At 42.8% G+C, this 24,515-nt stretch overlaps 1 protein-coding gene across 1 annotated transcript in view; it reads right to left on the reverse strand.

Annotated features, from left to right (window-relative positions):
* Window positions 1–24,515, reverse strand: part of KLHL30 (kelch like family member 30) — a 114,794-nt gene that overhangs the window by 60,897 nt on the left and 29,382 nt on the right. The gene's annotated exons all lie outside the window — the stretch shown is intronic.

Genomic DNA, 24,515 nt, shown 5'->3' on the forward strand with positions numbered 1-24,515 from the left:
GGCCAGCATGATGCACAGTGATGTCAGAGTCCTTATTTTGCTGAAAGCCCCGGCTCAGAGTGAGGTGATGCATGTGACCAGGAGAGCGAAAAATAAGTAGCGGGGAGGACCGAGTTGCATGGGTGGCAGAACAGGTGATCTGAGAGGTTAGTATTATTATTAGTTTTTATTTAGTTTTTGATGGCCTTCTAAAGTTCAGCAAAATAGCGGAGCACATAGGAAAAAATCTGTGCTCTGGAGAATAGGAACTTTTATACAATTTTACAAGAATTCAGTTCCACTCAAATAAATGCGCTCATCTTTTCTTATTTACGCAGAAAAGTACTGTTCACTGGGCACATGTTGGCATAGTAATTTTTTTTTTGTCTTGGCATACTTATTTTGCAGTATGAAATAACATAGCATACTATGATATTTCATACAGCAGAATACAGTAAATAGACTGCGTGTCATCCTTTTTTTTCAGTTGAGCATCCTACTTTATTGGTTATGTATTCATACAGTGCCAGTGGCATAGACTGGTTGCAGAAATTTCTGAGATCGAAAATCAGTTAAATTCTTCCAAATAGAGTTGCTTTGACAGTTAGCACATATACAGGTCCTTCTCAAAAAATTAGCATATAGTGTTAAATTTCATTATTTACCATAATGTAATGATTACAATTAAACTTTCATATATTATAGATTCATTATCCACCAACTGAAATTTGTCAGGTCTTTTATTGTTTTAATACTGATGATTTTGGCATACAACTCCTGATAACCCAAAAAACCTGTCTCAATAAATTAGCATATTTGACCCATCCAATCAAATAAAAGTGTTTTTTAATAACAAACAAAAAAACCAACAAATAATAATGTTCAGTTATGCACTCAATACTTGGTCGGGAATCCTTTGGCAGAAATGACTGCTTCAATGCGGCGTGGCATGGAGGCAATCAGCCTGTGACTCTGCTGAGATGTTATGGAGGCCCAGGATGCTTCAATAGCGGCCTTAAGCTCATCCAGAGTGTTGGGTCTTGCGTCTCTCAACTTTCTCTTCACAATATCCCACAGATTCTCTATGGGGTTCAGGTCAGGAGAGTTGGCAGGCCAATTGAGCACAGTAATACCATGGTCAGTAAACCATTTACCAGTGGTTTTGGCACTGTGAGCAGGTGCCAGGTCGTGCTGAAAAATGAAATCTTCATCTCCATAAAGCATTTCAGCCGATGGAAGCATGAAGTGCTCCAAAATCTCCTGATAGCTAGCTGCATTGACCCTGCCCTTGATGAAACACAGTGGACCAACACCAGCAGCTGACATGGCACCCCACACCATCACTGACTGTGGGTACTTGACACTGGACTTCAGGCATTTTGGCATTTCCTTCTCCCCAGTCTTCCTCCAGACTCTGGCACCTTGATTTCCGAATGACATGCAAAATTTGTTTTCATCAGAAAAAAGTACTTGGGACCACTTAGCAACAGTCCAGTGCTGCTTCTCTGTAGCTCAAAAGTGGCTTTACCTGGGGAATGCGGCACCTGTAGCCCATTTCCTGCACACGCCTGTGCACGGTGGCTCTGGATGTTTCCACACCAGACTCAGTCCACTGCTTCCTCAGGTTCCCCAAGGTCTGGAATCGGTCCTTCTCCACAATCTTCCTCAGGGTCCGGTCTCCTCTTCTCGTTGTACAGCGTTTTCTGCCACATTGTTTCCTTCCAACAGACTTACCATTGAGGTGCCTTGATACAGCACTCTGGGAACAGCCTATTTGTTGAGAAATTTCTTTCTGGGTCTTACCCTCTTGCTTGAGGGTGTCAATGATGGCCTTCTTGACATCTGTCAGGTCGCTAGTCTAAAGGCCCCTTCACACTTAGCGACGCTGCAGCGATACAGACAACGATCCGGATCGCTGCAGCGTCGCTGTTTGGTCGCTGGAGAGCTGTCACACAGACCGCTCTCCAGCGACCAACGATGCCGGTAACCAGGGTAAACATCGGGTAACTAAGCGCAGGGCCGCGCTTAGTAACCCGATGTTTACCCTGGTTACCATGCTAAAAGTAAAAAAAAAAAAAACACTAGATACTTACCTACCGCTGTCTGTCCTCCAGCGCTGCGCTCTGCTTCTCTGCTCTCCTCCTGTACTGTCTGTGACGTCACCGCTCTGCTTTCCGGCTCACAGCCAGTACAGGAGGAGTGCAGAGCACAGCGCTGGAGGACAGACAGCGGTAGGTAAGTATCTAGTGTTTGTTTTTTTTTTCTTTTAGCATGGTAACCAGGGTAAACATCGGGTTACTAAGCGCGGCCCTGCGCTTAGTTACCCGATGTTTACCCTGGTTACCAGTGAAGACATCGCTGGATCGGTGTCACACACGCCGATCCAGCGATGTCAGCAGGAGTCCAGCGACGAAATAAAGTTCTGGACTTTATTCAGCGACCAACGATCTCCCAGCAGGGGCCTGATCGTTGGTCGCTGTCACACATAACGATTTCATTAACGATATCGTTGCTACGTCACAAAAAGCAACGATATCGTTAACAATATCGTTATGTGTGAAGGTACCTTTACCCATGATGGGGGTTTTGAGTAATGAACCAGGCAGGGAGTTTATAAAAGCCTCAGGTATCTTTTGCATGTGTTTAGAGTTAATTAGTTGATTCAGAAGATTAGGGTAATAGGTCGTTTAGAGAACCTTTTCTTGATATGCTAATTTATTGAGACAGGTTTTTTGGGTTATCAGGAGTTGTATGCCAAAATCATGAGTATTAAAACAATAAAAGACCTGACAAATTTCAGTTGGTGGATAATGAATCTATAATATATGAAAGTTTAATTGTAATCATTACATTATGGTAAATAATGAAATTTAACACTATATGCTAATTTTTTGAGAAGGACCTGTATTTCTTAAAGTCCCATCCAGATTTATGGGACAATTGTTGAAACTTCTGCAATAAATCAGCCACATGTAAATTCACCATAAAAGGCCAGCAGCATGGAAATGTCCAAGTTTTCATGTTTAAAGCACCACTCCGGAATTTTTTGTATTCCAGCTCTGGAACGGCGCTGCTAATGAAGGTTCCTTGCCCCTAGCCTTAAACTAACCAGCCGCCGTCTTCATCTCTTCCTGGCACTGCTCTGGTCCAGCGTTGCCATCTCGTGATTGCGACATCTTACTCATCGGAGGTAACAGTGGTCAAAAGTTCTCAATGTAAGTCTATGAGGCCTCGCTCTGGTTCTCATAGACTTACATAGAGTTGTAATTCCAGCTTGCCTAGCATAGAATGGAGCGATCCAGCTGGTCACAAACTGTTGGGGACAGACCGGAGTGGTGGAGATCAAAGATGAAGACGGCAGCTGGTAAGTACACATGTGGTCAAAATTGTTGGTACCCCTCGTTTAATGACAGAAAAACCCACAATGGTCACAGAACTTGAATCTGACAAAAGTAAGAATAAATAAAAAATCTATGAAAATGAACAAATTAAGTCAGACATTGCTTTTCAACCATGCTTCCACAGAATGAAAATCTAATATATAAAGCTGAATGTGTGTGTGTGTGTGTGTGTGTGTGTGTCCGGGATTGGCATCTGCACCGTCGCAGCTACAGCCACAAAATTTTACACAGTCACACGTCTGGTGTTGTGGATTCTGTTTTTGGGCTCCCTCTGGTGGTTACAGATGGTACTGGGTGACTTGTGTTCTCTGCGGTCTCTGGTGTCCACCTGTTCTATCAGGATATGGGAGTTTCCTATTTAACCTGGCTTTCTTGTCATTTCCTCGCCGGCTATCAATGTAATCAGTGTGTCTTGTTACCTCTGCTTCCCGCTTCTGTATTCTTCAGGACAAGCTAAGTTTTTGATTTTCCTGTTCCACGTTTTGCTTAATTTTTGTCTTAGTCCAGCTTGCAGATATGGGATTCCTTTTTGCTGGTTGCTCTAGGGAGCTGATATTACTCCTCATGTTCCATGAGTTGGAACATGAGTTCAAGTAATTTCAGGATGGTTTTTTGTAGGGTTTTTCGCTGACCGCGCAGTTCACTTTTGTATCCTCTGCTATCTAGCTTTAGCGGGCCTCATTTTGCTGAATCTGTTTTCATAACTACGTATGTGCTTTCCTCTCATTTCACCGTCATTACATGTGGGGGGCTGCTATTTCTGTGGGGTGTTTCTCTGGAGGCAAGAGAGGTCTGTGTTTCTTCTAATAGGGAAAGTTAGTTCTTCGGCTGGCGCGAGACGTCTAGAATCATCGTAGGCACGTTCCCCGGCTACAGCTAGTTGTGTGTTGAGGTTCAGGATCGCGGTCAGCTCAGTTTCCATCACCCTAGAGCTTGTTTTGTTTTTTGTGCTTGTCCTTTTGTGATCCCCTGCCATTGGGATCATGACAGTATAGCCGGCCAAAAAGTGGTAATCGTATTGGCTGAAGTAGGAGGAAAAGTAATCTGAGGAAGTTTTTTTTTTTTTTTCCCCTCAGAGTTTGCTGCATAGCCTTAATTGCAGCCTGGCTGCGTCTTACCTCCTCTTAATCCTTGAATGGCTCTGACCTCAGCTGTTTATCATGGACGTCCAGAGTTTGGCTTCCAGCCTGAATAATCTTGCTGCTAAGGTTCAAAATATACAAGATTTTGTTGTACATGCTCCTATGTCTGAACCTAGAATTCCTACCCCAGAGTTTTTTTCTGGAGATAGATCTAGTTTTCTGAATTTTAGGAACAATTGCAAGTTGTTTCTTTCTTTGAAATCTCGCTCTTCTGGAGACCCTGCTCAGCAAGTCAAGATTGTTATATCTTTCCTGTGGGGTGACCCTCAGAATTGGGCATTTGCATTGGCACCAGGGGATCCTGCGTTGCTCAATGTGGATGCGTTTTTTCTGGCATTGGGTTTGCTCTATGAGGAACCTAACCTAGAGATTCAGGCTGAAAAAGCTTTATTGGCTCTCTCTCAGGGGCAAGATGAAGCAGAAATATATTGTCAGAAATTTCGGAAATGGTCGGTGCTTACTCAGTGGAATGAGTGCGCCCTGGCTGCAAGATTCAGCTCATGTTACATCAGCATGCTCTAAATGCACAAAAAAGGTTGATAAGTCTGTTGCCATTAGTACTTTACAGTCTAAGTTCATTCTGTCTGTGACTCTGATTTGTTCATTATCAGCCATTTCCGTCGATGCCTATGTGGATTCAGGCGCTGCCCTGAGTCTTATGGATTGGTCATTTGCCAACTGCTGTGGGTTTAGTCTGGAGCCTCTGGAAGTCCCTATTCCTTTGAAAGGAATTGACTCTACACGTTTGGCTATGAATAAACCTCAGTACTGGACACAAGTGACCATGCGTATGACTCCCGTTCATCAGGAGGTGATTCGCTTCCTGGTACTGTATAATTTACATGATGTCTTAGTGCTTGGTCTGCCATGGTTACAAACTCATAACCCAGTCTTGGACTGGAAAACGATGTCTGTGTTAAGCTGGGGATGTCAGGGGGTTCATGATGATGCACCTCCGATTTCTATCGCTTCATCTACTCCTTCTGAGGTTCCGGTATTTTTGTCTGATTATCGGGATGTTTTTGAGGAGCCTAAGCTCAATTCGCTTCCTCCTCACAGGGATTGCGATTGTACTATAGATTTGATTCCTGGCAGTAAATTTCCTAAAGGTCGTTTGTTCAATCTGTCAGTGCCAGAGCATACTGCTATGCGGGATTATGTTAAGGAGTCCTTGGAAAAGGGACATATCCGTCCATCTTCGTCCCCTTTGGGAGCAGGTTTTTTTTTTGTGGCCAAAAAAGATGGTTCCTTGAGGCCTTGTATAGATTACCGTCTTTTGAATAAGATTACAGTTAAATATCAGTATCCTTTGCCATTGTTGACTGATTTGTTCGCTCGCATTAAGGGGGCTAAATGGTTCACTAAGATTGATTTTCGGGGTGCGTATAATCTTGTGCGGATTAAGCAGGGTGATGAGTGGAAAACCGCATTTAATACGCCTGAGGGCCATTTTGAGTATTTGGTGATGCCTTTTGGACTTTCTAATGCTCCTTCTGTCTTCCAGTCCTTTATGCACGATATTTTCCATGAATATCTGGATAAATTTATGATTGTGTATTTGGATGATGTTTTGGTTTTTTCGGATGACTGGGAGTCCCATGTTCAGCAGGTCAGGAAGGTGTTTCAGGTCCTGCGGGCCAATTCTTTGTTTGTAAAAGGTTCAAAGTGTCTCTTTGGAGTCCAGAAGATTTCTTTTTTGGGGTATATTTTTTCCCCTTCTACTATTGAGATGGATCCCGTCAAGGTTCAGGCTATTTGTGACTGGACGCAGCCTACATCTCTTAAGAGTCTACAGAAGTTCTTGGGCTTTGCTAATTTTTATCGTCGTTTCATAACTAATTTTTCTAGTGTTGTTAAGCCTTTGACGGATTTGACTAAGAAGGGTGCTGATGTTGCTGATTGGTCTCCTGCGGCTGTGGAGGCCTTTCAGGAACTTAAGCGCCGGTTTTCTTCTGCTCCTGTGTTGCGTCAGCCAGATGTTTCGCTTCCTTTTCAGGTTGAGGTTGATGCTTCCGAGATTGGAGCGGGGGCGGTTTTGTCACAGAGAAGCTCCGATTGCTCGGTGATGAAGCCATGTGCGTTCTTTTCTAGAAAGTTTTCGCCCACTGAGCGGAATTATGATGTTGGTAATCTGGAGCTTTTGGCCATGAAGTGGGCATTTGAGGAGTGGCGTCATTGGCTTGAGGGTGCTAGACATCGTGTGGTGGTCTTGACTGATCACAAAAATCTGATTTACCTTGAGTCTGCCAAGCGTCTGAATCCTAGACAGGCTCGTTGGTCACTGTTTTTCTCCCGTTTCGATTTTGTGGTTTCATACCTGCCAGGTTCAAAGAATGTGAAGGCGGATGCTCTTTCTAGGAGTTTTGTGCCTGACTCCCCTGGAAATTCTGAGCCCACTGGTATCCTTAGGGATGGGGTGATTTTGTCGGCTGTCTCCCCAGACTTGCGACGTGCTTTGCAGGAGTTTCAGGCGGATAAACGTGATCGTTGTCCGCCTGAAAGACTGTTTGTTCCGGATAATTGGACCAGTAGAGTCATCTCCGAGGTCCATTCTTCTGCGTTGGCAGGTCATCCTGGAATATTTGGTACTAGAGACTTGGTGGCCAGGTCTTTTTGGTGGCCTTCCTTGTCGAGGGATGTGCGTTCTTTTGTGCAGTCTTGTGAAGTTTGCGCTCGGGCTAAGCCTTGCTGTTCTCGGGCCAGTGGATTGTTGTCACATTTGCCTATTCCGAAGAGGCCTTGGACGCACATTTCCATGGACTTTATTTCGGATCTCCCTGTCTCTCAAAAAATGTCCGTCATCTGGGTTGTGTGTGACCGCTTTTCTAAGATGGTTCATCTGGTACCCTTGCCTAAGTTGCCTTCCTCCTCTGAGTTGGTCCCTCTGTTTTTTTCAGAACATGGTTCGTTTGCATGGGATTCCGGAGAACATCGTTTCTGACAGGGGATCCCAGTTTGTGTCTAGATTTTGGCGGACGTTCTGTGCTAAGATGGGCATTGATTTGTCCTTTTCGTCTGCATTCCATCCTCAGACGAATGGCCAGATGGAACGAACTAATCAGACCTTGGAAACTTATTTAAGGTGTTTTGTTTCTGCTGATCAAGATGACTGGGTTACCTTTTTGCCGCTTGCCGAATTTGCCCTTAATAATCGGGCTAGTTCTGCTACCTTGGTTTCTCCTTTCTTTTGTAATTCGGGGTTTCATCCTCGTTTTTCCTCTGGTCAGGTGGAGCCTTCTGATTGTCCTGGAGTGGACATGGTGGTGGATAGGTTGCATCAGATTTGGAGTCATGTGGTGGACAATTTGAAGTTGTCCCAGGAGAGGGCTCATCCTGGTCGCCCTGGTGGTTCTTGTGAGGGTTCGGTGACCCCTCCTCAAGGGGGGGTACTGTTGTGGATTCTGTTTTTGGGCTCCCTCTGGTGGTTACAGATGGTACTGGGTGACTTGTGTTCTCTGCGGTCTCTGGTGTCCACCTGTTCTATCAGGATATGGGAGTTTCCTATTTAACCTGGCTTTCTTGTCATTTCCTCGCCGGCTATCAATGTAATCAGTGTGTCTTGTTACCTCTGCTTCCCGCTTCTGTATTCTTCAGGACAAGCTAAGTTTTTCATTTTCCTGTTCCACGTTTTGCTTAATTTTTGTCTTAGTCCAGCTTGCAGATATGTGATTCCTTTTTGCTGGTTGCTCTAGTGGGCTGATATTACTCCTCATGTTCCATGAGTTGGAACATGAGTTCAAGTAATTTCAGGATGGTTTTTTGTAGGGTTTTTCGCTGACCGCGCAGTTCACTTTTGTATCCTCTGCTATCTAGCTTTAGCGGGCCTCATTTTGCTGAATCTGTTTTCATAACTACGTATGTGCTTTCCTCTCATTTCACCGTCATTACATGTGGGGGGCTGCTATTTCTGTGGGGTGTTTCTCTGGAGGCAAGAGAGGTCTGTGTTTCTTCTAATAGGGAAAGTTAGTTCTTCGGCTGGCGCGAGACGTCTAGAATCATCGTAGGCACGTTCCCCGGCTACAGCTAGTTGTGTGTTGAGGTTCAGGATCGCGGTCAGCTCAGTTTCCATCACCCTAGAGCTTGTTTTGTTTTTTGTGCTTGTCCTTTTGTGATCCCCTGCCATTGGGATCATGACAGTCTGGACCCCGAGAGTGTCATAGGCTATGTTGTGAGGCGAAATTTTAACCCCGCGCGTTCCAATTCACCAAACAATTTTGCCCCTATCTACATAATAGGGAAAAAAGTGAAAGGAAAAGTGTTGGAGGCGTCGCAGCTACAGCCACAAAATTTTGCACAGTCACACGTCTGGACCCTGAGAGCGTCATAGGCTATGTTGTGAGGTGAAATTTTAACCCCGTGCTTTCCAATTCACCAAACAATTTTGCCCCTATCTACATAATGGGGAAAAAGTGAAAGGAAAAGTGTAGGAGGCAAATTGACAGCTGCCAGATGTGAACAAGGGGGACTTAAAGAATGAGAGCGATGGCGCCAAAGAGTATATACCGTACAGTTGCTAAGGTGGGGCCCCGACATGGGATACTCACCACACACGGGGATATAAATACACACACAAAATGCGCCACACACTACCACGTGCTTGAACACATATTACCTTCAGCACACATTTCACCACAAATACACCAACCTCGACACATAAAAGTTGAAACACAAAAGTTGCCACTCAAAACTCGCCACGCGCAGAACTCGCCACATGCAAAAACTAGGCTCTTGCAAAACTCACCTCATGGAAAACTCGCCACACGCAAAACTTGCACACGCGGAAAAATTGCCACATGCACAAAATTTGCAACACATGCAAAAGTTGCCTCACACAAAACTTGCACATACTCAAAAGGCACCACACATAAAACTCGCCACGCGCAAAACTCGCCATGCACAAAACTTGCTGCACACAACTTGCTACACTAACCCGTCACATGCAACTCGACACACAAAAAGTTGCTACACGCATGTTGCCACACAAAACTCATCTCACAAAAGTCGCTACATGCATGTCGCCACATGCAACTCAACACACACAACTTGACAATCGAAACTCGCCCTAAACACACACAAGTCTGGTATTATCCTTCAAAAATAAAAATCTGATTAATAAGCAGACAAACTACAACAAATGTACCATATAGGAAATACGGCAGCTGTCAGTCACATGACCTGTCTATTATGTGTATGTGTGAGCTAATATATACTGCCAGGTGGAGGGCTTCCTGTTGGCTGGGGATTTATCAGGCTGCCAATTTAGCTTACAAATACTGAGGTAAAAATACTGAGCAAATAACGTGTGAACAAGGTCTAATACAGGAGGAGATGACACACAGGTATGTACTATATACAGGGGAGATGACACACAGATATATACTATATACAGGAGAGATGACACACAGGTATATACTATATAGAGGAGGAGATGACATACAGGTATATACTATATACAGGAGGAAATTACACAAAGGTATATACTATATACAGGAGCAGATGACCTACAGGTATATACTATATACAGGAGGAGATGACATACAGGTATATGCTATATATAGAAGATGACATGCAGGTATATACTATATACAGGAGGAGATGACACACAGATATATACTATATACAGGGGAGATGACACACAGGTATATACTATAAACAGGAGGAGATGACATACAGGTATATACTATATATAGAAGGAGATGACATTCAGGTATAAACTATACATAGGGGAGATGACACAGCAGGTATATACTATATACAGGGGAGATGACATACAGGTATATACTATATACGGGAGATGACATACAGATGTATGCTATATATAAGGGAGATGACAAACATGTATATACTGAGGTGATGAGGTGAAAATGAGAGGTGTGAGGTGAAAATGAAAAGGTGTGAGTGCAAAATGAGAGGAGTGAGGAAAAATAGTGGAGTGATCAGAAAATGACAGATGTGAGGTTGAAATGACAAGTGTTATGGGGGAATGAGAGGAGTGAGGGAGAAAATGAGAGGTGTGAGGGAGAAAATGAGAGATGTGAGGGGGAAAATGAAAGATGTGATTGGGAAAATGAGAGGCGTGATGGGAAAATAAGAGAAGTGAGGTGCTATAACTAACCACAGATATTTACTATGCCCAGGCAACGCCGGGCTCTTCAGCTAGTAAATAAATAAAACACAAATAGGCCTGGACAGAAATGATGGTACCCCTGAAAATAATGTGACAAAAGGGACATGTTAAATCAAGGTGTGTCCACTAACTAGCATCACAGGTGGCTACAATCTTGGAATCAGTGAGTGGGCCTGTATATAGGGCTACAGATACTCACTGTGCTGTTTGATGACATGGTGTGTATCACACTCAACATGCACCAGAGGAAGCGGAGAACTTTTGATCAGGGTCATTTGGATGTTTTGGGTTGTCATTATGATTTAAAAAGAGAAAACACAGTAGTTTGACAATAAATGGCTTCACCCAACCACTAACTATGAGTGGAGAAAAAGTTTTGGTGTTATCATTCATATTCTCTGAAAAAGGCCAAGAAAGCAAAAATTCTGCCAGGGTATGTAAACTTTTGAGCACAACTGTATGATGAAACCTAGATATTTTGCCGACATATGGGGCAGTGCTGAGAACTCTCTTCATTGATCAAGAACCCGTGGTGCTGCAGTATCCTGATGGCAAAGTGTAAATAATACTGAAAACAAATATTAAACTTAGCAATTGCAAACCAATCTTCCAAGCAAGTAATCATGATTACCAACTGGAACTAAGATGGCTGCAAAAGAGTGGCCAATGAGAAGTTAAACAGGAAAAAATAAAATACAGATGAAGAAATCTTTGGTGGCTCTGACTGCTACACAAAGAAACCCCTTGTGAGTCTGCCAGAGTGGGACATAAAGGTATATATAAGCTGGGTGATTAATCCAAAAATTGTAATAAAATAGCTATGGAATAAGACTTAACCTTTATTAGGTATATATATAAAAAAATATAACCACTACAAAACAAAATAAACAAAAAAACTTGGGGAGGAATAAACCCTAGTGCTCTAGTGAACCCTAACAAACCACAGAGAAGGGAAAGAAAAAAAGGGGTATATAAAAACCAATACCTCTGGCGATGCTGTATGGTCTCCTTACCAAAGCACACCGTGACACATGTCACATAACCTAGGGTGTCTGGATAGGTGCAACCAAATATGGTAGGCTGTATCACGGGATATTACGGTATGTAATCCCTGTATATTTGTCAACCCTTATATATGTTAATCATTACATATGACCTTTATGGTGGGTATAAGCTGCAACCATCTACCACAAATTGGCACCGGCTCTCCAACTTGATAGAGCCCCAACAATGGTCATGTATACTTCTTACTTTAATTTATTAACATATGCGGGTTACCATGCTACAGGTATAAACTAAACAAGATGGTCTTAGATAAAACTGACCCATACCATTGTTATCCTCTGCGCCATCACCTTACAAAAAAACATCCCGTCAGAGGTTTATAGCAGCATAAGAGAGGTATATACAAAATCATGTGACCATATGTACATATAACTGTATTGTGCTCACTACGGGACCAAGCTACCTCATGCACATACATACAGAGCGTCCCTCAATAGGCACAACAGTATGGTCACCATTTTTTGCTCCAGCCCCTGTCACCTTCGGGCGTCAATATCTGCAGACTCTGCAATCAGGAGCAATCATGTATTGTATCGATCTCACCCACAGTTGGAGAGAGTTAACGTATCTCTCAGAAGGGTGAGTCTGCCTCTCATTCATGTGTAGCCTCTCATTCATGTGTAGCGTCTCCCGACGCGTTTCGTCCTAATGGGACTCATCAGGGGAGTAAAGGCTGCCGCTTACAGGACTTACCCCCTCTGTGATTTAAAGGCGTTGACTGAGGCGCGCCATTGGGGCTCCGCCCCCAGCGTGTGACGCGTCTCCTGTACTGCACGAAGCATTTCGGGCATATCGGAGCCTGCGTGTAAGCTGTGAGACGCAGAGAGTCATGGAGATGGAACGCAAGCGCTCCACTTCATTCTCGTGCGCCGCTTGGCACCGGATCAATGTCTGCTCCATACCTGCATGTCAATTTAAACAAGACCACTATACGGTCTATAACGCATGCATTTTGTGCCCACATAGTGATGCGCCAATATGTATAATAGGTCTACAAAACGGGCAACATGCATGTATAGATGGGACCATTATCTTTGCATCGGTCCCATCTACCCCTAATATGGTACAGTGTTATTATGACTACTACCACGAACAACGTAAATCTGGCCCACTGAGGCAAGCATGATGCAAAAAGATAGACACACTTTGCACTAAAATATAACCACTCCTAAACTGTAAGGAGGAAAGATGTACAGAGACTCCAGTATAATAAAGGCATGTGGAAAAAGGAAAAAATAAATGAATAAACAATTAGTTAAAATGTTGAAAAAATTGAAAAATAAAGTACAGGACACCACCGACCCCTGGGTTTTCTTCAAATACCCCAAAAAGGAATGAAAGAAGGCTCCCTATTACACCCTTTTTACTGTGAAACCTACACTCCTGAATCCTACCTAACGCGGAGGTTGGCACCCTAAAAAGAACCCTGCGCAATGGCGCCCCCACTCAACGGCGGCTGGCCCCATACTACCTGTCCCTATAAACCCTATGCTAAATAGATAGGGAGGAAAAACACAAACAAATGAACATGTGAGGGAATGTATCCCAGCATTTGATTATTATTAATAGGGAAAGGTAGGTAAAGTGTGCCTAGAGATATATTTTAATAACTGGACACCTACCTAACGCGGGGGTTGGCACCCTAGAGACCTCACGCCTTGGCGCCCCCACTCGTCGGTGGCTCTCCCTCCCTAATTGACCCTGTAACCTGTGTATAACAAAGGAACATAGGGGAAGAGGTAGGGGAAAAAAGGAGAGGGAAGGGGTTTCGGGGGCTGGAATGGAAAGAAAAGCGCACGGGAAAGGGGTATGTATTAGAGTTAGAGGAAACAGCTATAAGGCTGTAGTTCGTTCAATCCCAATGGTTGGACTGTTTTAAGACAGAAGATCCATTTACTTTCTTTTTGGAGGATCAACTTATCCCAATCCCCCCCTCTGACCGGTGGTAAAATCCTGTCTATCCCTACGAAAGTGATTTTTTTCGGGTTGCCTTGATGGAAAGTATTCATGTGGGTTGCCACCGGGGTTTCTCTTCCATTAGCGATGTCTCGGAGGTGCTCCCCCACTCTCTTACGGAATTCCCTTTTAGTTTTTCCCACATATTCCAACCCACATTCACAAGTTGCTTTATAGACAATGCCTTTCGTGCGACAATTAATAAAATGTCGTATGAGATAAGATTTGTTCGTTACATTACTTGAGAATTCTTTTGTTGTTAGTATTGAGGTACATGCCTTACAATTTCCACATTTAAAACGGCCTTTGATGTTATCCAAGCGTGGATTTGAGTTGCCTTTGGGATCATAATGGCTATGAACCAATCTGTCTTTGAGGGATCTGCCTCTCCTGTATGTAATTTGGGGGTAAGGGGAAATATGCCCTTTGATTTCTCTATCCATTAGCAGAATAGGCCAATGTTTTTGAAGGATATCCCTGATGTTATTTGCCCCATTACAATATCTAGTAATAAACCTGATAGTCGTGTCACTCTCTGACTGTGGTTTTGATGTCAATAGGTCCTTCCTCTCTCTCTTTACAGTTTCTCTGTAGGCCTTTTTCAAAACCCCCTCGGGATAGCCCCTATCCAGAAATCTACCACAAAGGTCATTGGCTTGTTCTTGAAAAGTATTTTGGCTTGAACAATTCCTTCGAATTCTTAGGTATTGACCTTTGGGAATCCCTCTCTTTAGAGGGACCGGATGGTTACTTTCCCATCGAAGGAGAGAATTAGTGGCTGTACTTTTTCTATGAGTCTTAGTCGAAATGGCCCCATTGTTCTCTTTTTCTATAAGGATATCAAGGAAAGCCAGCTTCTCTGTACTGGCCTCATATGTGAAGTGTAGGCCTATGTTGTTAACATTCAGCCCCTCTACAAAGCTGCCAAATTCACCGGTACTCCCTCTCCAGATGACCAGCACATCATCAATGTACCTTAACCATAACACAATCCTTTCATCTGGTTAACTCTCTCCAACTGTGGGTGAGATCGATACAATACATGATTGCTCCTGATTGCAGAGTCTGCAGATATTGACGCCCGAAGGTGACAGGGGCTGGAGCAAAAAATGGTGACCATACTGTTGTGCCTATTGAGGGACGCTCTGTATGTATGTGCATGAGGTAGCTTGGTCCCGTAGTGAGCACAATACAGTTATATGTACATATGGTCACATGATTTTGTATATACCTCTCTTATGCTGCTATAAACCTCTGACGGGATGTTTTTTGTAAGGTGATGGCGCAGAGGATAACAATGGTATGGGTCAGTTTTATCTAAGACCATCTTGTTTAGTTTATACCTGTAGCATGGTAACCCGCATATGTTAATAAATTAAAGTAAGAAGTATACATGACCATTGTTGGGGCTCTATCAAGTTGGAGAGCCGGTGCCAATTTGTGGTAGATGGTTGCAGCTTATACCCACCATAAAGGTCATATGTAATGATTAACATATATAAGGGTTGACAAATATACAGGGATTACATACCGTAATATCCCGTGATACAGCCTACCATATTTGGTTGCACCTATCCAGACACCCTAGGTTATGTGACATGTGTCACGGTGTGCTTTGGTAAGGAGACCATACAGCATCGCCAGAGGTATTGGTTTTTATATACCCCTTTTTTTCTTTCCCTTCTCTGTGGTTTGTTAGGGTTCACTAGAGCACTAGGGTTTATTCCTCCCCAAGTCTTTTTGTTTATTTTGTTTTGTAGTGGTTATATTTTTTTATATATATACCTAATAAAGGTTAAGTCTTATTCCATAGCTATTTTATTACAATTTTTGGATTAATCACCCAGCTTATATATATTTACATTAGTGATATGGCAGGTTTTCTGACTACGGGCATCGACACGAATCAGTGGTTCGCTGAGGCATCTGATGTTTTTTCAGATAGAACATATACTCAAAAAAAGTACGTTCCATCATTTAATGGGGCTTTTAAGGAATTGACAAAAATATACAAAGATCAGATATCTTCCTGGTGGGAGGTGCAAAGTTTAGATAACTATATTAAATCTGGAATTGTACCAAGACATCTAAGAATTACACTTGCACCAGGGTATCGTTATAAAAATCCAGCCTTATTGGTCAAGTGGGAGAAGGAAGCTACAGAGAGCTCCCTAAGATTAATGAAATTACTATTAGATGAAGAAAAACAAAATCTGACTGGTCTTAATAATTCCTTAAGAGAACAAATTGAAACCACAAAGAAATTCTCTACGGAGCCAGAATTTTCCAAAAAGGAAACATTATTGCAAAATTCTTTGGAAAGGTTTCAATACCACTTGAAAGAGAAAAAACATAAATTTTTCATACGAGACCTCCAGGATTTCAAGGAAAATAGAGCATACTCTTTTTCTACGGTTAGGTTCTCTCGGAGAGCTGAAACGGATATTTCCTCTTCGGAAGCTGAAGCATCTGATTGTGATATACGTCCAAGTGGACAGAGAGGTAGGGGAAAAGGAAAGGGAAGAGGTAGTAATTGGGGACGTGGGGGTAATAAGAGATCACCCCCAAAGAATAGTTTTTTAGAACTAAGCTATCCCCTCAGGAATCGAACCAATCCTCCAATATGAATACACAAGTGATAAATCTATCATCGAGACCCCTAAGCAAGGAGGAAACATCATTATTGAGTAAAGGTTTATCATTTGTTCCCACCTCTGATATGGATACCTTTGAGGTTATCAAAGACCTTAATTTATTTGTGAGGCGTTTAAAATGGAAGAAGTTTTTTCTAAAGGAAGATAGAAGACAGTGTACAGAACTTGGCATCTCGGATGATTTGTTGCAAGATGTACAATTACTATTTCACCTGAGCGATCCCATTCCTAATCTAGATGGTACAGGCCCCTTCACTAGCTTGAGAAACAAGAGTTCTAAGATGCCCTCTCCTATGGGTGATCTTGGATCTATTGATATTTTTTTGAATTTGGTCACAGAGGAGATTGTGAATTTGCCAGAAAATAAGAGAAGAGGGCGGTTTAATCTGTCCAGAAGCGAGATGGCATGTCTGTGTAACCTTGAAAAAGATCAGAGTATCACGATAAAACCCTCTGATAAAGGGGGGAATGTGGTAATTATGGATACGACAAATTACCGTTCCATGTGCATCTCCCTTTTGGACAGGAAAGATGAATACAGGGTTCTGAGTGGCAACCCTACAGCGGCTTTTTTGACAGAATTAAGAACTATCATTGAGCGTGGCTTTGAGGATGGGGTTGTAGGGAAGGATGAAAGAGACTTTCTTATACCAAAAAATCCAGTTATCCCCACCTTTTACTGCCTCCCTAAAGTACATAAAGGGGTTACTCCCCTTAAAGGGAGACCTATAGTTTCTGGTAATAACAGTCTTACAGAGAGATTGGGGCAGTATGTGGATCAAATCCTTAAACCCTTTGTGAATTCTTTAAACTCCTATGTACGGGACACCACCGACCTTTTGGGCAAATTAGATGGGGTGTTTTTGGAGGAAGACATGATACTGGCGAGTATAGACGTGGAAGCGTTATACTCCTCCATCCCACACGATAAAGGTCTGTTGGCAGTGAATCATTATCTCAGTACTAGGGGCACACAATATGACAGACACAACAGGTTTGTTCTAGAAGCCCTCGAATTCTGCCTTACCAGAAATGTCTTTTTATTTGACCACAAGTACTTCCACCAGCTCAGGGGCACCGCGATGGGTAGCCCTTGTGCGCCCTTGTATGCAAATTTGCTCCTGGGCTGGTGGGAGGAAAGAGTGGTCCTTGGAGATGGTGCCTCTGCTCTAGATGAAAGGATTGTGTTATGGTTAAGGTACATTGATGATGTGCTGGTCATCTGGAGAGGGAGTACCGGTGAATTTGGCAGCTTTGTAGAGGGGCTGAATGTTAACAACATAGGCCTACACTTCACATATGAGGCCAGTACAGAGAAGCTGGCTTTCCTTGATATCCTTATAGAAAAAGAGAACAATGGGGCCATTTCGACTAAGACTCATAGAAAAAGTACAGCCACTAATTCTCTCCTTCGATGGGAAAGTAACCATCCGGTCCCTCTAAAGAGAGGGATCCCCAAAGGTCAATACCTAAGAATTCGAAGGAATTGTTCAAGCCAAAATACTTTTCAAGAACAAGCCAATGACCTTTGTGGTAGATTTCTGGATAGGGGCTATCCCGAGGGGGTTTTGAAAAAGGCCTACAGAGAAACTGTAAAGAGAGAGAGGAAGGACCTATTGACATCAAAACCACAGTCAGAGAGTGACACGACTATCAGGTTTATTACTAGATATTGTAATGGGGCAAATAACATCAGGGATATCCTTCAAAAACATTGGCCTATTCTGCTAATGGATAGAGAAATCAAAGGGCATATTTCCCCTTACCCCCAAATTACATACAGGAGAGGCAGATCCCTCAAAGACAGATTGGTTCATAGCCATTATGATCCCAAAGGCAACTCAAATCCACGCTTAGATAACATCAAAGGCTGTTTTAAATGTGGAAATTGTAAGGCATGTACCTCAATACTAACAACAAAAGAATTCTCAAGTAATGTAACGAACAAATCTTATCTCATACGACATTTTATTAATTGTCGCACGAAAGGCATTGTCTATAAAGCAATTTGTGAATGTGGGTTGGAATATGTGGGAAAAACTAAAAGGGAATTCCGTAAGAGAGTGGGGGAGCACCTCCGAGACATCGCTAATGGAAGAGAAACCCCGGTGGCAACCCACATGAATACTTTCCATCAAGGCAACCCGAAAAAAATCACTTTCGTAGGGATAGACAGGATTTTACCACCGGTCAGAGGGGGGGATTGGGATAAGTTGATCCTCCAAAAAGAAAGTAAATGGATCTTCTGTCTTAAAACAGTCCAACCATTGGGATTGAACGAACTACAGCCTTATAGCTGTTTCCTCTAACTCTAATACATACCCCTTTCCCGTGCGCTTTTCTTTCCATTCCAGCCCCCGAAACCCCTTCCCTCTCCTTTTTTCCCCTACCTCTTCCCCTATGTTCCTTTGTTATACACAGGTTACAGGGTCAATTAGGGAGGGAGAGCCACCGACGAGTGGGGGCGCCAAGGCGTGAGGTCTCTAGGGTGCCAACCCCCGCGTTAGGTAGGTGTCCAGTTATTAAAATATATCTCTAGGCACACTTTACCTACCTTTCCCTATTAATAATAATCAAATGCTGGGATACATTCCCTCACATGTTCATTTGTTTGTGTTTTTCCTCCCTATCTATTTAGCATAGGGTTTATAGGGACAGGTAGTATGGGGCCAGCCGCCGTTAAGTGGGGGCGCCATTGCGCAGGGTTCTTTTTAGGGTGCCAACCTCCGCGTTAGGTAGGATTCAGGAGTGTAGGTTTCACAGTAAAAAGGGTGTAATAGGGAGCCTTCTTTCATTCCTTTTTGGGGTATTTGAAGAAAACCCAGGGGTCGGTGGTGTCCTGTACTTTATTTTTCAATTTTTTCAACATTTTAACTAATTGTTTATTCATTTATTTTTTCCTTTTTCCACATGCCTTTATTATACTGGAGTCTCTGTACATCTTTCCTCCTTACAGTTTAGGAGTGGTTATATTTTAGTGCAAAGGGTGTCTATCTTTTTGCATCATGCTTGCCTCAGTGGGCCAGATTTACGTTGTTCGTGGTAGTAGTCATAATAACACTGTACCATATTAGGGGTAGATGGGACCGATGCAAAGATAATGGTCCCATCTATACATGCATGTTGCCCGTTTTGTAGACCTATTATACATATTGGCGCATCACTATGTGGGCACAAAATGCATGCGTTATAGACCGTATAGTGGTCTTGTTTAAATTGACATGCAGGTATGGAGCAGACATTGATCCGGTGCCAAGCGGCGCACGAGAATGAAGTGGAGCGCTTGCGTTCCATCTCCATGACTCTCTGCGTCTCACAGCTTACACGCAGGCTCCGATATACCCGAAATGCTTCGCGCAGTACAGGAGACGCGTCACACGCTGGGGGCGGAGCCCCAATGGCGCGCCTCCGTCAACGCCTTTAAATCACAGAGGGGGTAAGTCCTGTAAGCGGCAGCCTTTACTCCCCTGATGAGTCCCATTAGGACGAAACGCGTCGGGAGACGCTACACATGAATGAGAGGCAGACTCACCCTTCTGAGAGATACGTTAACTCTCTCCAACTGCGGGTGAGATCGATACAATACATGATTGCTCCTGATTGCAGAGTCTGCAGATATTGACGCCCGAAGGTGACAGGGGCTGGAGCAAAAAATGTGACCATACTGTTGTGCCTATTGAGGGACGCTCTGTATGTATGTGCATGAGGTAGCTTGGTCCCGTAGTGAGCACAATACAGTTATATGTACATATGGTCACATGATTTTGTATATACCTCTCTTATGCTGCTATAAACCTCTGACGGGATGTTTTTTTGTAAGGTGATGGCGCAGAGGATAACAATGGTATGGGTCAGTTTTATCTAAGACCATCTTGTTTAGTTTATACCTGTAGCATGGTAACCCGCATATGTTAATAAATTAAAGTAAGAAGTATACATGACCATTGTTGGGGCTCTATCAAGTTGGAGAGCCGGTGCCAATTTGTGGTAGATGGTTGCAGCTTATACCCACCATAAAGGTCATATGTAATGATTAACATATATAAGGGTTGACAATTATACAGGGATTACATACCGTAATATCCCGTGATACAGCCTACCATATTTGGTTGCACCTATCCAGACACCCTAGGTTATGTGACATGTGTCACGGTGTGCTTTGGTAAGGAGACCATACAGCATCGCCAGAGGTATTGGTTTTTATATACCCCTTTTTTCTTTCCCTTCTCTGTGGTTTGTTAGGGTTCACTAGAGCACTAGGGTTTATTCCTCCCCAAGTCTTTTTGTTTATTTTGTTTTGTAGTGGTTATATTTTTTTATATATATACCTAATAAAGGTTAAGTCTTATTCCATAGCTATTTTATTACAATTTTTGGATTAATCACCCAGCTTATATATATTTACATTAGTGATATGGCAGGTTTTCTGACTACGGGCATCGACACGAATCAGTGGTTCGCTGAGGCATCTGATGTTTTTTCAGATAGAACATATACTCAAAAAAAGTACGTTCCATCATTTAATGGGGCTTTTAAGGAATTGACAAAAATATACAAAGATCAGATATCTTCCTGGTGGGAGGTGCAAAGTTTAGATAACTATATTAAATCTGGAATTGTACCAAGACATCTAAGAATTACACTTGCACCAGGGTATCGTTATAAAAATCCAGCCTTATTGGTCAAGTGGGAGAAGGAAGCTACAGAGAGCTCCCTAAGATTAATGAAATTACTATTAGATGAAGAAAAACAAAATCTGACTGGTCTTAATAATTCCTTAAGAGAACAAATTGAAACCACAAAGAAATTCTCTACGGAGCCAGAATTTTCCAAAAAGGAAACATTATTGCAAAATTCTTTGGAAAGGTTTCAATACCACTTGAAAGAGAAAAAACATAAATTTTTCATACGAGACCTCCAGGATTTCAAGGAAAATAGAGCATACTCTTTTTCTACGGTTAGGTTCTCTCGGAGAGCTGAAACGGATATTTCCTCTTCGGAAGCTGAAGCATCTGATTGTGATATACGTCCAAGTGGACAGAGAGGTAGGGGAAAAGGAAAGGGAAGAGGTAGTAATTGGGGACGTGGGGGTAATAAGAGATCACCCCCAAAGAATAGTTTTTTAGAACTAAGCTATCCCCTCAGGAATCGAACCAATCCTCCAATATGAATACACAAGTGATAAATCTATCATCGAGACCCCTAAGCAAGGAGGAAACATCATTATTGAGTAAAGGTTTATCATTTGTTCCCACCTCTGATATGGATACCTTTGAGGTTATCAAAGACCTTAATTTATTTGTGAGGCGTTTAAAATGGAAGAAGTTTTTTCTAAAGGAAGATAGAAGACAGTGTACAGAACTTGGCATCTCGGATGATTTGTTGCAAGATGTACAATTACTATTTCACCTGAGCGATCCCATTCCTAATCTAGATGGTACAGGCCCCTTCACTAGCTTGAGAAACAAGAGTTCTAAGATGCCCCCTCCTATGGGTGATCTTGGATCTATTGATATTTTTTTGAATTTGGTCACAGAGGAGATTGTGAATTTGCCAGAAAATAAGAGAAGAGGGCGGTTTAATCTGTCCAGAAGCGAGATGGCATGTCTGTGTAACCTTGAAAAAGATCAGAGTATCACGATAAAACCCTCTGATAAAGGGGGGAATGTGGTAATTATGGATACGACAAATTACCGTTCCATGTGCATCTCCCTTTTGGACAGGAAAGATGAATACAGGGTTCTGAGTGGCAACCCTACAGCGGCTTTTTTGACAGAATTAAGAACTATCATTGAGCGTGGCTTTGAGGATGGGGTTGTAGGGAAGGATGAAAGAGACTTTCTTATACCAAAAAATCCAGTTATCCCCACCTTTTACTGCCTCCCTAAAGTACATAAAGGGGTTACTCCCCTTAAAGGGAGACCTATAGTTTCTGGTAATAACAGTCTTACAGAGAGATTGGGGCAGTATGTGGATCAAATCCTTAAACCCTTTGTGAATTCTTTAAACTCCTATGTACGGGACACCACCGACCTTTTGGGCAAATTAGATGGGGTGTTTTTGGAGGAAGACATGATACTGGCGAGTATAGACGTGGAAGCGTTATACTCCTCCATCCCACACGATAAAGGTCTGTTGGCAGTGAATGATTATCTCAGTACTAGGGGCACACAATATGACAGACACAACAGGTTTGTTCTAGAAGCCCTCGAATTCTGCCTTACCAGAAATGTCTTTTTATTTGACCACAAGTACTTCCACCAGCTCAGGGGCACCGCGATGGGTAGCCCTTGTGCGCCCTTGTATGCAAATTTGCTCCTGGGCTGGTGGGAGGAAAGAGTGGTCCTTGGAGATGGTGCCTCTGCTCTAGATGAAAGGATTGTGTTATGGTTAAGGTACATTGATGATGTGCTGGTCATCTGGAGAGGGAGTACCTGTGAATTTGGCAGCTTTGTAGAGGGGCTGAATGTTAACAACATAGGCCTACACTTCACATATGAGGCCAGTACAGAGAAGCTGGCTTTCCTTGATATCCTTATAGAAAAAGAGAACAATGGGGCCATTTCGACTAAGACTCATAGAAAAAGTACAGCCACTAATTCTCTCCTTCGATGGGAAAGTAACCATCCGGTCCCTCTAAAGAGAGGGATCCCCAAAGGTCAATACCTAAGAATTCGAAGGAATTGTTCAAGCCAAAATACTTTTCAAGAACAAGCCAATGACCTTTGTGGTAGATTTCTGGATAGGGGCTATCCCGAGGGGGTTTTGAAAAAGGCCTACAGAGAAACTGTAAAGAGAGAGAGGAAGGACCTATTGACATCAAAACCACAGTCAGAGAGTGACACGACTATCAGGTTTATTACTAGATATTGTAATGGGGCAAATAACATCAGGGATATCCTTCAAAAAACATTGGCCTATTCTGCTAATGGATAGAGAAATCAAAGGGCATATTTCCCCTTACCCCCAAATTACATACAGGAGAGGCAGATCCCTCAAAGACAGATTGGTTCATAGCCATTATGATCCCAAAGGCAACTCAAATCCACGCTTAGATAACATCAAAGGCTGTTTTAAATGTGGAAATTGTAAGGCATGTACCTCAATACTAACAACAAAAGAATTCTCAAGTAATGTAACGAACAAATCTTATCTCATACGACATTTTATTAATTGTCGCACGAAAGGCATTGTCTATAAAGCAACTTGTGAATGTGGGTTGGAATATGTGGGAAAAACTAAAAGGGAATTCCGTAAGAGAGTGGGGGAGCACCTCCGAGACATCGCTAATGGAAGAGAAACCCCGGTGGCAACCCACATCAAGGCAACCCGAAAAAAATCACTTTCGTAGGGATAGACAGGATTTTACCACCGGTCAGAGGGGGGGATTGGGATAAGTTGATCCTCCAAAAAGAAAGTAAATGGATCTTCTGTCTTAAAACAGTCCAACCATTGGGATTGAACGAACTACAGCCTTATAGCTGTTTCCTCTAACTCTAATACATACCCCTTTCCCGTGCGCTTTTCTTTCCATTCCAGCCCCCGAAACCCCTTCCCTCTCCTTTTTTCCCCTACCTCTTCCCCTATGTTCCTTTGTTATACACAGGTTACAGGGTCAATTAGGGAGGGAGAGCCACCGACGAGTGGGGGCGCCAAGGCGTGAGGTCTCTAGGGTGCCAACCCCCGCGTTAGGTAGGTGTCCAGTTATTAAAATATATCTCTAGGCACACTTTACCTACCTTTCCCTATTAATAATAATCAAATGCTGGGATACATTCCCTCACATGTTCATTTGTTTGTGTTTTTCCTCCCTATCTATTTAGCATAGGGTTTATAGGGACAGGTAGTATGGGGCCAGCCGCCGTTGAGTGGGGGCGCCATTGCGCAGGGTTCTTTTTAGGGTGCCAACCTCCGCGTTAGGTAGGATTCAGGAGTGTAGGTTTCACAGTAAAAAGGGTGTAATAGGGAGCCTTCTTTCATTCCTTTTTGGGGTATTTGAAGAAAACCCAGGGGTCGGTGGTGTCCTGTACTTTATTTTTCAATTTTTTCAACATTTTAACTAATTGTTTATTCATTTATTTTTTCCTTTTTCCACATGCCTTTATTATACTGGAGTCTCTGTACATCTTTCCTCCTTACAGTTTAGGAGTGGTTATATTTTAGTGCAAAGGGTGTCTATCTTTTTGCATCA

Source organism: Ranitomeya imitator, chromosome 5, assembly GCF_032444005.1.
Source record: "Ranitomeya imitator isolate aRanImi1 chromosome 5, aRanImi1.pri, whole genome shotgun sequence".
NCBI lineage: Eukaryota > Metazoa > Chordata > Amphibia > Anura > Dendrobatidae > Ranitomeya > Ranitomeya imitator.